Source organism: Coccinella septempunctata, chromosome 4 (assembly GCF_907165205.1).
Source record: "Coccinella septempunctata chromosome 4, icCocSept1.1, whole genome shotgun sequence".
Classification (NCBI taxonomy): domain Eukaryota; kingdom Metazoa; phylum Arthropoda; class Insecta; order Coleoptera; family Coccinellidae; genus Coccinella; species Coccinella septempunctata.
In genome coordinates this window covers 39,158,290-39,168,779 of record NC_058192.1, presented here as the reverse complement: position 1 = coordinate 39,168,779, position 10,490 = coordinate 39,158,290, and positions in this window count along the sequence as shown.

Here is a 10,490-nt window from a genome sequence, read left to right as displayed (position 1 = left end):
CAAAATATTCATAAATATAAATATATAGTACAAACAAAAATGAATAATTTCAGAAAAATGAGCAACACAAATAGATATTCTCGGCAAGTATATATCAGGAGGGTGGTTGACACTTTCGTATCCTCATGAATACGACGTTCAGCTTTCTTGCTTATATCATCGTATTTCTCCCACTTCCCTTATAATCTTTTTGCATAAGCCACGAAATGTCCTATAGATTCTTGGTCGCCCCCAAGTATTTCTATTATGCCTCTCAAACAATAAATTCTTTGAAGAAGAGAAATGCAACTTCTAACTTCCGACAATTTACCACATCGATCTAATCCCTTTTCATCTGTCCATTCCATGCATAGAAAAAAATCATTGATCGTATATGCTACTTCTCTCGACATCCTCCTACGTTTATGGCAAAATATTTTTCTCTTCGAAAGGAAAGTTTGAACACTTTTTTCGATATCATCCTTAACACTGACTGGTATAGAAGCTGTACGAATTATTTCTTCATAGTTACAACCATGACAGAAAACCCTAGAAGATTCCCAACAAGGTAAAAAATTGGTTTTCATAAGATTTGTTAGCAGCTCTGTAAGGGTTGTGACACACGATACCTTCAAATTATTGGGTGAACTTTGTTCTTCTCGAACTGCCTTCATAAGTTCACATCTAAATTCATAAACTAGGGCAGTCATTTTTCGAGACTAACCAGACTTATGGAAAAAGTGGTGACAAAGGTGGATATGAGGATGGTAGTATAATAACACTGCTTGCTTGTACCGAATGTTCATCAGAGTGAAATAATCAAAATTAATCTGTACTCAATACTCAATATTTTTCATTCTTGATTCAATTCTACAGAAGAGAAGAGGGTTTCTTAAGTGAGATCTGCGCCTTAAAGTAAAAATATCATACATTCGATATATTATGTGAGAAGTTTGTGATATCCGGAAACCGTAGAAAATGTTATAAAAAAACACCTTCCTAATTTCAGACTATTTCTGTTTCCGGACTTCTGACGCAGTTCGAAATTCCATTGTTCTCGTATATTAAATTCTGCCCCTATGCCTCTTAAAGTTTGTTTTCATTGAGTGAAGGGTTCTTCTAAGAAAAATTTCCTTCATTTCATCAGTGAAAAATCAAAAATAAAATTGGAATTTCAAAATATTGACTAGTGATGAATTCGATTTGTCCAACTTGATGATGTTATCATGAACAATGTGGATGCCCAGTTCAGTCTATAAGATGAGTTTTAATAATACATATTGGTCGACAACGAAATGATTTTTTCGGAAAGAAACCTCCTCTGTCGAAATATCACAAAAATAGTCCCCTTTGTTTTCACTTTTTTCATGAGAATATGAATAACTGATAAACTGTTGAGTTCACACTTAAGTTATGGAGCATATCCAAGGATACATATATGTAGGTACTGTTATGGTTTGAGTTTTCCCAATATAATATTGTTTAGTTCAGTTCGTTCAATAAGTATTAGGAACTAGAAGAAATAATATATTAATAAAATTAGAATTCAACGGATCGTAACAGTACCTACTCATATTGAAGAATTAGAAAAAAATTCTTGGATAAATTTAAATCACCATTATGAATATTATTTGGAATATTATTAATAACAGTACTGAAGGGATATCTAACGACGACAACAAAAGATTTTTGACGCACAGATGATATTGCTCACAGGACAATTGGAGAACCAGTTATGTACCTATGATAAATTATTTTTCCTCAGTTATGATGAAGGCTGTATTATTAACTTTTTCTTTCTACTCTGGTTTTTTGTTTCAGACATAATTTCGAGATGGAGAGAGAATATAGTAAAGCAACTAGTGCATAATGAAAAGGAGTATGACAATGTATACTCCATTCACTTTTATTTTAGCACTCGGTTGGCCATGGAAATTTGACACATTTCACTCTGTATAGTGCGAAAATGTGGGGTAATGAAGCTTGCGAAAACATTTTTGGTTTTTAAATCAACTCTATGTTGCCCGTTTTACGTGAAAGTTTCTGTTATTACGTATTTTATCACAATGTCGAATCACTTCGGAAAATATGTGACGAACATAGTTGAAGTTTATACAAACCCGAAGATGATATGCATATGATGCAGTGGTTGGGAATGGGTAAAATAAACATGAAAGGAATTAAAGGAAGTTTCAAGTCAAGATGAACTTCACCTTTGAACAAAAATTTCACATGAATAAACAATTAACAGGACAACTGGCGCGTATTTGTGGCTGTTCATCTTAATACATTGATGTAATGATAATAATAATAATTAGGTATTTATTGGAACCTTAAGACATTTACAATGTATAGGAAAAGTCAAATGAAAAATAGAAAATCAATTTTCGGGAACTTATTCTACGATGACGTTCATCGAAAATCCTGTATTAAACTTTTCGCATTAATTCACTCAAACATAAAATTCTCAAATGCTCAATTGGGTCTCCCAATAGAAGGAAATTCTTTGTCATCCTCTTCATTCACAATCTTTCTGATTGTGGAAATATTCAGCTGAAATATTAGTCGTTTAGATTCAGATGAAACATCATATACATTTTCTTACATTGAATATTTTCGCTACCGTTTGACGTATTGTGGATTTTAGAATATCGCAGGGATAACTATTTGAATGAGCGGACCTGAATTATATATAGCACCCTGTCTTCTCTCCTTTTTGAATCACTTTCGGCATTTTCGTAATAAAAATTGACATTAGTTGTTGCAACGGCGTTATGACATTAACCACATTTCATGAGTGCCAACCTTACTCCGTTCTAGTTACAAAAACTTGAGAAAATTATTTCATGGCCAACCAAGTGCTAAAATAAATGTGAATGGAGTTTACTATTAGTCCGAGGGCTGGCAGCAAAAACAACTACCTCATAAGTTACCAAAGGTTTGGTTTGGCACTTTGGTTCAACTTTATTACGAAAACTTGAAACTGCCCGTCTGCCGGGCGTGAGTGGTCGCCTTATGGAATAAAAAAAAATTGAAAAGATGAGAAAAAATCGATTGGAACTTTCTTATAGTTACCAAGATGAATGTTGTGTCAAAATGGTCTAGGATCTTAACTGAATTGAAATCGTAAGAGTCTGCCAACAAGGGTGGTCGTCATTTTGAAACAAACGCTGTCAAATACAGGGTGGTCCAGATCGTAACCAAGAAATTTTAACCACTTATTCTACATCAAAAATAAGCCCTAGTTTGTCATATAAACAAATGTCGAGAAATGTTTCCTCTACGAGATACGGGGTGTTGAAATTATAGAAAAAAAAATGTTTTTTATTAATAACTTTCACACTGCTTGAAATATTTTTATGAAATTTGAGACATAGGTTTTGAGCGTCAAGGAGCACTTTTTGCATAATATGCATTTCTACCAGTGGCGTCCGTACTGCAGCGAGACTGAATATTTTCAGATGAAAAAATGATACGCCACTGGTTTTTCCGACAATAAAAATTACTTTTCAAATCCTTATTCAATTTGGATCAAATTCGATGGTCTCTTGACTTTTTGCTGTATGAGGCACCGTTTCCGGTTAAAAAAATAAAACACATTCTCATGCATACAGAAATCGCCAACATTTGATATGGTGGGTACATAATAATAATAAGACTATTTTTGTGAACGAAACGTGTAACTAAAAAAAAATAAGCATTAACAACCGCAGTCAAAACGAACTTAAAGAAGATGTTCGAAGTATGACCCATTTTGCTGAACACATAATTCACATCGACGTCTAATAGATCCGACAGCAGCAGCTAAATTTCGATTTCTCAATTCGTCACAAGCATTTTGAATACGACCAATAAGTTTTTCCCTGGAGTTCGCAGGAGTCATATATACGATTTCTTTCAAAAACCCCCATACGAAGTAGTCCAAAGGGGTAATATCGGGGCTCCGTGGAGGCCAACTGACTGGCCCATTACGTCCGATCCATCTTTCTGGAAAATTATTATCCAACCAGTTCCTCACATTTCTATGAAAGTGGGCTGGACAACCGTCAAGTTGAAACCAAGCCGCTAATCTTGATTCTACTGGAGTATTTTCCCACATATTTGCAAGCTCTGCCATTATAAATTGTAAAAAATTTTCACCACTAACTCGTTCTGGTAAGAAATAGGGTGCAAATAGGTGATTATTATAAACTCCAAGCCAAACATTAACACTAAATTCTTGGTCGAATGGGATGTGGATTTTCGTGGGCCCATACATGCTGGTTATGAAAGTTTACCACGCCCCGACGACTAAAACACGATTCATCAGTCCATAATATGCTATTTAAAAAGTCTCTATTCTGCTTGAACGAAGAATCCATTGGCAAAAAAATAACCTTCGCTGTTCATCACCTTCTCGTAAACCTTGGACGGGTTGCAAGAATTTTTGCCTTAGAACATCGAATTGTGCGAGCTGCTATTCGACTGCTTGTTGTTGGATTCCTATCAAACTCACGAAGTATCCTCCATGGCACACTTTGCTTTCCACAATAAAGAAATTACAGTCTTTTATGGTTATGCTTGTATTGAAACGAGTAATTGGAAACCAAAACTGTCATTTAAGTTTTCTAATCAAATTAATCTACCCTAGAAATAGGAGTTGGGTGTGTGTTGAATTTATCTAATCTTAGAAAATTGCTACAAAACCGTAGTAAGCTTTTTATTGCTATATAAAATTTTTGCGATTTCTTCATGCATGAGAATGTGTTTTATTTTTTTAACCGGAAACGGTGCCTCGTACAGCAAAAAGTCAAGAGACCGAATTTGCTCCAAATTAAATAAGGATTTGAAAAGTAATTTTTATTGTCGGTGGCGTATCATTTTTTCATCTGAAAATATTCAGTCTCGCTGCAGTACGGACGCCACTGGTAGAATAGAAAAGAAATGATATTATGCAAAAAGTGCTCCTTAACGCTCAAAAACTATGTCTCAAATTTCATGAAAATATTTCAAGCAGTTTGAAAGTTATTAATGAAAAACATTTTTTTTCTATAATTTTAACACACTGTATCTCGGAGAGGAAACATTTCTCGACATATGTTCATATGACAAACTAGGGCTTATTTTTGATGTAGAATACGTGGTTAAAATTTCTTGGTTATGATCTGGACCACTCTGTATTTGACAGCGTCTGTTTCGAAATAGCGACCACCCCTGTTGGCAGACGCTTACGATTTCAATTCAGTTAAGATGCTAGATCATTTTGACACAACATTCATCTTGGTAACTATTAGATAGTTCCAATCGATTTTTTCTCATCTTTTCAATTTTTCTATTTTCGAAATATCGATGAAAAATGCTGGGTTTTCCGGGCTGCACATAAGTTGGCCCGGAAAATTCAATTTACAATTTTTCCAAATCTATATGAGATTTTTCAGTTTTTTCTCCAGCATTCGCCAGCATTTCGTTAGCATTTATTATTTTCGAAATATCGATGAAAAATGCTGGGTTTTCCGGGCTGCACATAAGTTAGCCCGGAAAATTTAAACTCTAATTTTTCCAAATCTATATAAGATTTTTCAGTTTTTTCTTCAGCATTCGCCAGCATTTCGCTAGCATTCACTATTTTCGAAATATCGATGAAAAATTCTGGGTTTTCCGGGCTGCACATAAGTTGGCCCGGAAAATTCAATTAACAATTTTTCTAAATCTATATGAGATTTTTCAGTTTTTTCTTCAGCATTCGCCAGCATTTTGCTAGCATTTTCATTGGAAAATTTTCTTTTCGAAATGCCACAACTTCCGGGCTAACTTGATAGACCTCTAAAAACAATCCCAAGGGCACACTTCCCATTCCCAAGGCTTCCATAACAGCAAGACTTAATTCAAATATGTATAGCAGTTTCAGTACTTTTTCCTTTCATAAACCCATGCTGACATTTTGAGATCACATTGAACTTTTTGAAGAACTTGAGCGAACGGTTGGAAATCACCTTTTCAAAGATCTTTGAGAAGGAGCTCAACAAACTTATTGGCCTATAATTACCCAGTTCTTCTACATCTCCTTTTTATACATTGGTCTCACTAATGCTAGCTTGAGTGCATCAGGGAAAATTCCTTCTTTGAGGGCATTATTCAAAATATATGTCAGTGGACAGGCTATAAAAGATATACATTTTTTTATCAAGCTCATTGGGATTTCATCATAACCACATGCATCCTTATTAGCAAAGTTTTTTACCACCGACTCAACCTCCGTTTCAGTGATCTGAGAAAAAAAGAGATCTGATTTGTTTTCAGCATTCTATTATTTCCGGATGTACTAGATGAAATGTTCTGAACTAGGGATGGCCCAATATTCTTGAAAAATTTATTGAAGTCATTGGCTAGCTGTTTGGGATCTCCTTTCTTCTCAGTTATCATGACTAAGTTATCTAGTTTCAATCATCTTTAGTGCGAAGAAAACAGTTACTACCGGTGCTCTTTCATAGTTTTCAAGATAAGTCATTTCGAAAAATTTCATAACTTTTGATCTAATTTTGAGGATTTATCATTTTGCTTCTGGTTTATATAGAAAAAGTGATGTCGAAATGTAAATAATTTCTATCTGTTGGGGAAAAGACTTGGATTTCAAAATACGCGTTATTCCATGTGGTATCAGGAATCTAATTCGTTACTCCCCCCTCATCAAAAAGACAATTAGTCAGTAATGAATGACATTTCGCTCAATCGACATACTGCTGCTTAACCGCTTATCGCTACGTTTTTAGTATTTCTTCGCTATTTTTCAAAACTACTTATTTTCACTGTGACTATAGTGAAAGTGCTGTGTTGCTGTGTACACTAAGAATTCAACAGTGCTGTATTGCTGACTTCAAGAAGAGCTCAATCGACCGTTGGCACTGGCAAAATTGGAGCTACAACATCCAGGTGAGGTTTCTGATACCGCCGCTTTTTTTTTAATACAGTCCATTTTATCTCAACAACTTAAGAGCTATCATTTTCGCCAACATTTTGATCCTTCTGTAGCCGGATATAAACCATGTTTTCATCTTAAAATTCAAAATTTTCATTGCAGTTTCAAATTGATCGCATGTGCGTGGAGATCGCCAATCGCTCGTGTTCGGAAAGGTTACCGCTTTCAATAGAAGCTCGTCAGATTTTCCAATTATTTGATGCAGTTATTATAGTTCTAAGGGATATATAATCAATTTTATTGATTTTTAAATACAAACTCTGTAATTGAAATCGAACACCTGTTCCGCCATTCTCATAAGTTCTTCAGCATTTTGAAAACGCAGTGACCTTGATCCTGAAAATTCATCTCGCGCATCAACGCATGTCTGTTGACATCATTTTCCGATCAGCTGATTTCACTGTATTTCGTCTGAATAACGGAGCGCGATGGATAAATCAAAAAAGTCCAAAACATTTCGAAACAATTCGATTTCCGATATGAAGTCGCTTCATGTTCTAGCCCAGAAGGCTAAAACCGATAGAACTCAACACGTCTCATTCAAGGTACGCTATCAAGATATACAGACGATTCACGACGCATTTTTTGAACATCACAACAAGGTAATTTCCACACTTTTGAATGATCCTGACTCCGATTTGGAACCGGAAAATTTGGTTCGAGAGAGTTTTCTTTCCGATTACTACGATGTGAAGACATGCTTCACCGAATTATTCGATGATTACGTAAGTTCGCCATCAGGACCAAGCCATAATAGTACTATGTTGGGTCCATCCACTAATCATGGAAATGTTCGATTACCTAAAATATCATTGATGAAATTTAGTGGTGATTACAAAGATTTCACATCATTTCGAGATCAGTTTGATGCACTTGTGCACAACAATCCATTCTTAACTCCAATAGAAAAATTCACTTATTTGGTTAGTTCTGTTCAAGGCTCTGCACTTTCTTTAGTTAAAACGTTGCCTTTAACGTCGCCTAATTACGTCATCGCTTATAAAAGTATTGTTGATCGTTTTTCAAATCGCCGCTTACAATCTCAGAGTCTGTGGACCGAAATAGAGAACGCTCCTAAGATCACAAGTCCTTCTACAGAATCTTATAGAAAATTGATAGATACCTTCACCGAAAACATTGCTGCTTTAAAAACCCTCAAATTTCCCACCGATCATTGGGATTTTATTTTGGTCATGATGATTATAAAACGTCTTGACAAGAATACGCTTACACGCTTTGAAATGGAACATCAATCCACCGAAGTTCCAACATTCAGTGAAGTAGTTGATTTCATTAATAGACATTGTCTTGTGTTAGAAACGCTGGGATCTTCAACTTCGCAAACAATTAATGATAAACAAAATGCACTGCGAAAATCTGCTTCTTTTATACGTCCCATTTCATCTCGTACAACTGCATTGTTTGTCAACAAATCGCCCGCCGCTACTTGTATTTTTTGCCAAGCAAATCATTCGCTTTATACTTGTTCTGCATTTGCTAATAAGTCTGTTTCTGATCGCTATCACTTCTGTAAAGACAACAAACTATGTTTCAATTGTCTAAGTTCCTCTCATGACTTACGATCTTGCAGATCCTCGCATGCATGTAAAGTATGTAAGTCAAAATTTCATCACACACTTCTCCATGACAACAATAAAATGCGCTCCGCTAATGCTTCAAGTTTTTCACCATCCGCAATATCCCCTATGTCAAATGGTCAAGAATCATTTCGACCGCAAAATAACTCAAATCGCCCTGATAATGATTCGACTTTCGTTGGTGCTGGGGTCATGGCACATCCCAGTCATGTTCTTTTGGCTACTGCTTATGTTGATGTGTGTGATGGCCGCGGTGCTCATCAATCTCTTAGATGTCTAATAGATTCGGGTAGTATGACTTGTTTTATCACGGAAAAGGCAGTAAAACGTCTGAACTTGCATAAAGTTCCTAATTCTGTTGAAGTCAGAGGATTAGGATCCATGAATGCTAAATTGAGTAGTGGATCAGTATCGCTATCATTGAAACCAGTAATGTCGAATAATCCGATTTTATTTACTGATGCTATAGTAATTGATAGAATTTGTGAAAATTTACCTGTACACCCAGTTTGTACTGATTGAATCATATTCGTAATTTACCCTTAGCTGATCCATCATTTCATCGTCCCGGTGCCATAGATTTGCTTCTGGGAGCAGAGATTTTTTCTCGAATTGTTTTATCTGACTGCATCACCGGTAACGATAATCAACCCGTGGCTATAAATACTGTATTCGGGTATATTTTACTTGGTAAAACCAATAACAGTTTTCCGCATCCTGTTTCTTCGTTTTTCATAAACTCAAGCGAAAATGTGCTCGACTGTGACATACAAAAATTTTGGGAAGCGGAAACTGTCCCCCAGGTCGAACATTTCAGTCAGGAAGAAGTTGATTGTGAAAAGCATTTTCTTGAAACAGTATCTCGCGCCGATGATGGAAAATTTGTCGTCTCCCTACCTTTTGTTGATAATTCAACGCCACAGATCATGAATATGCGTGAGTTCGCCTTATCTCGATTTTACTCACTTGAACGCCGTCTATTAAAGAATCCTCAGTTGGATACACAGTACAAAGAATTTATGATGGATTACCTTAAATCAAATCATATGGAAGTTATACCTTCCGATGAAATACAGTCGAATTCATATTATTTAGTTCATCATTGCGTACTAAAACCTGAAAGCATCTCAACCAAATTGCGAGTTGTTTTTAACGGATCATATAAATTTAACTCTCAAAAAACCCTTAACGATCATTTAATGACAGGTCCAAAATTGCAACCCGATATTTCCAAAATCATAACTAATTTTCGCCTTTTTCCTTTTGTTATATGCTGTGATATACGCCAAATGTATCGGATGATTTGGGTGGACTCTAGTCATTGTGATTTTCAAAGAATTCTTTTTCGCTTTTCACCGAACGATAAAGTTCAAGACTTTCGCTTGAAAACCGTCACTTACGGACTACGATCGAGCCCATACTTAGCGCTTCGCGTCCTGCGTAAACTCGCAGAAGATGAAAAATCAAATTATCCACATGCAGCCGAAATTATTTCAAATAATTCCTATATCGACGATTTTATTTTTAGTGCACCCACCATTGAAGACGCTCGCACACTCCGCGATGATTTAATTTGATTGTTAGAGAAGGCTGGTTTTCATTTGCGTAAGTTTTGCAGTAATGAGCCATCACTTCTGAGTGATTTGCCAGCATCGCATGTATCTGTTGACCCACTATCATTTGACAATGGGTCACAACCGTTCTCATTAAAAGTTTTAGGACTGAATTGGAATCCCAGCAATGATTACTTTAGTTTTTTCTGTAAAGCAATTGACAATTCATTATGTACGAAAAGGATTATGCTCTCTGAATTAGCTAAAGTGTATGATCCCCTCGGTTTTGTTGCACCTACGATTTTTCTCGCTAAAAACTTAATCCAACAACTTTGGATATCGAAAACTGATTGGGATGAAACGCCGCCTCCTGACATTACCCGTGTCTGGCAACAATATACTTCA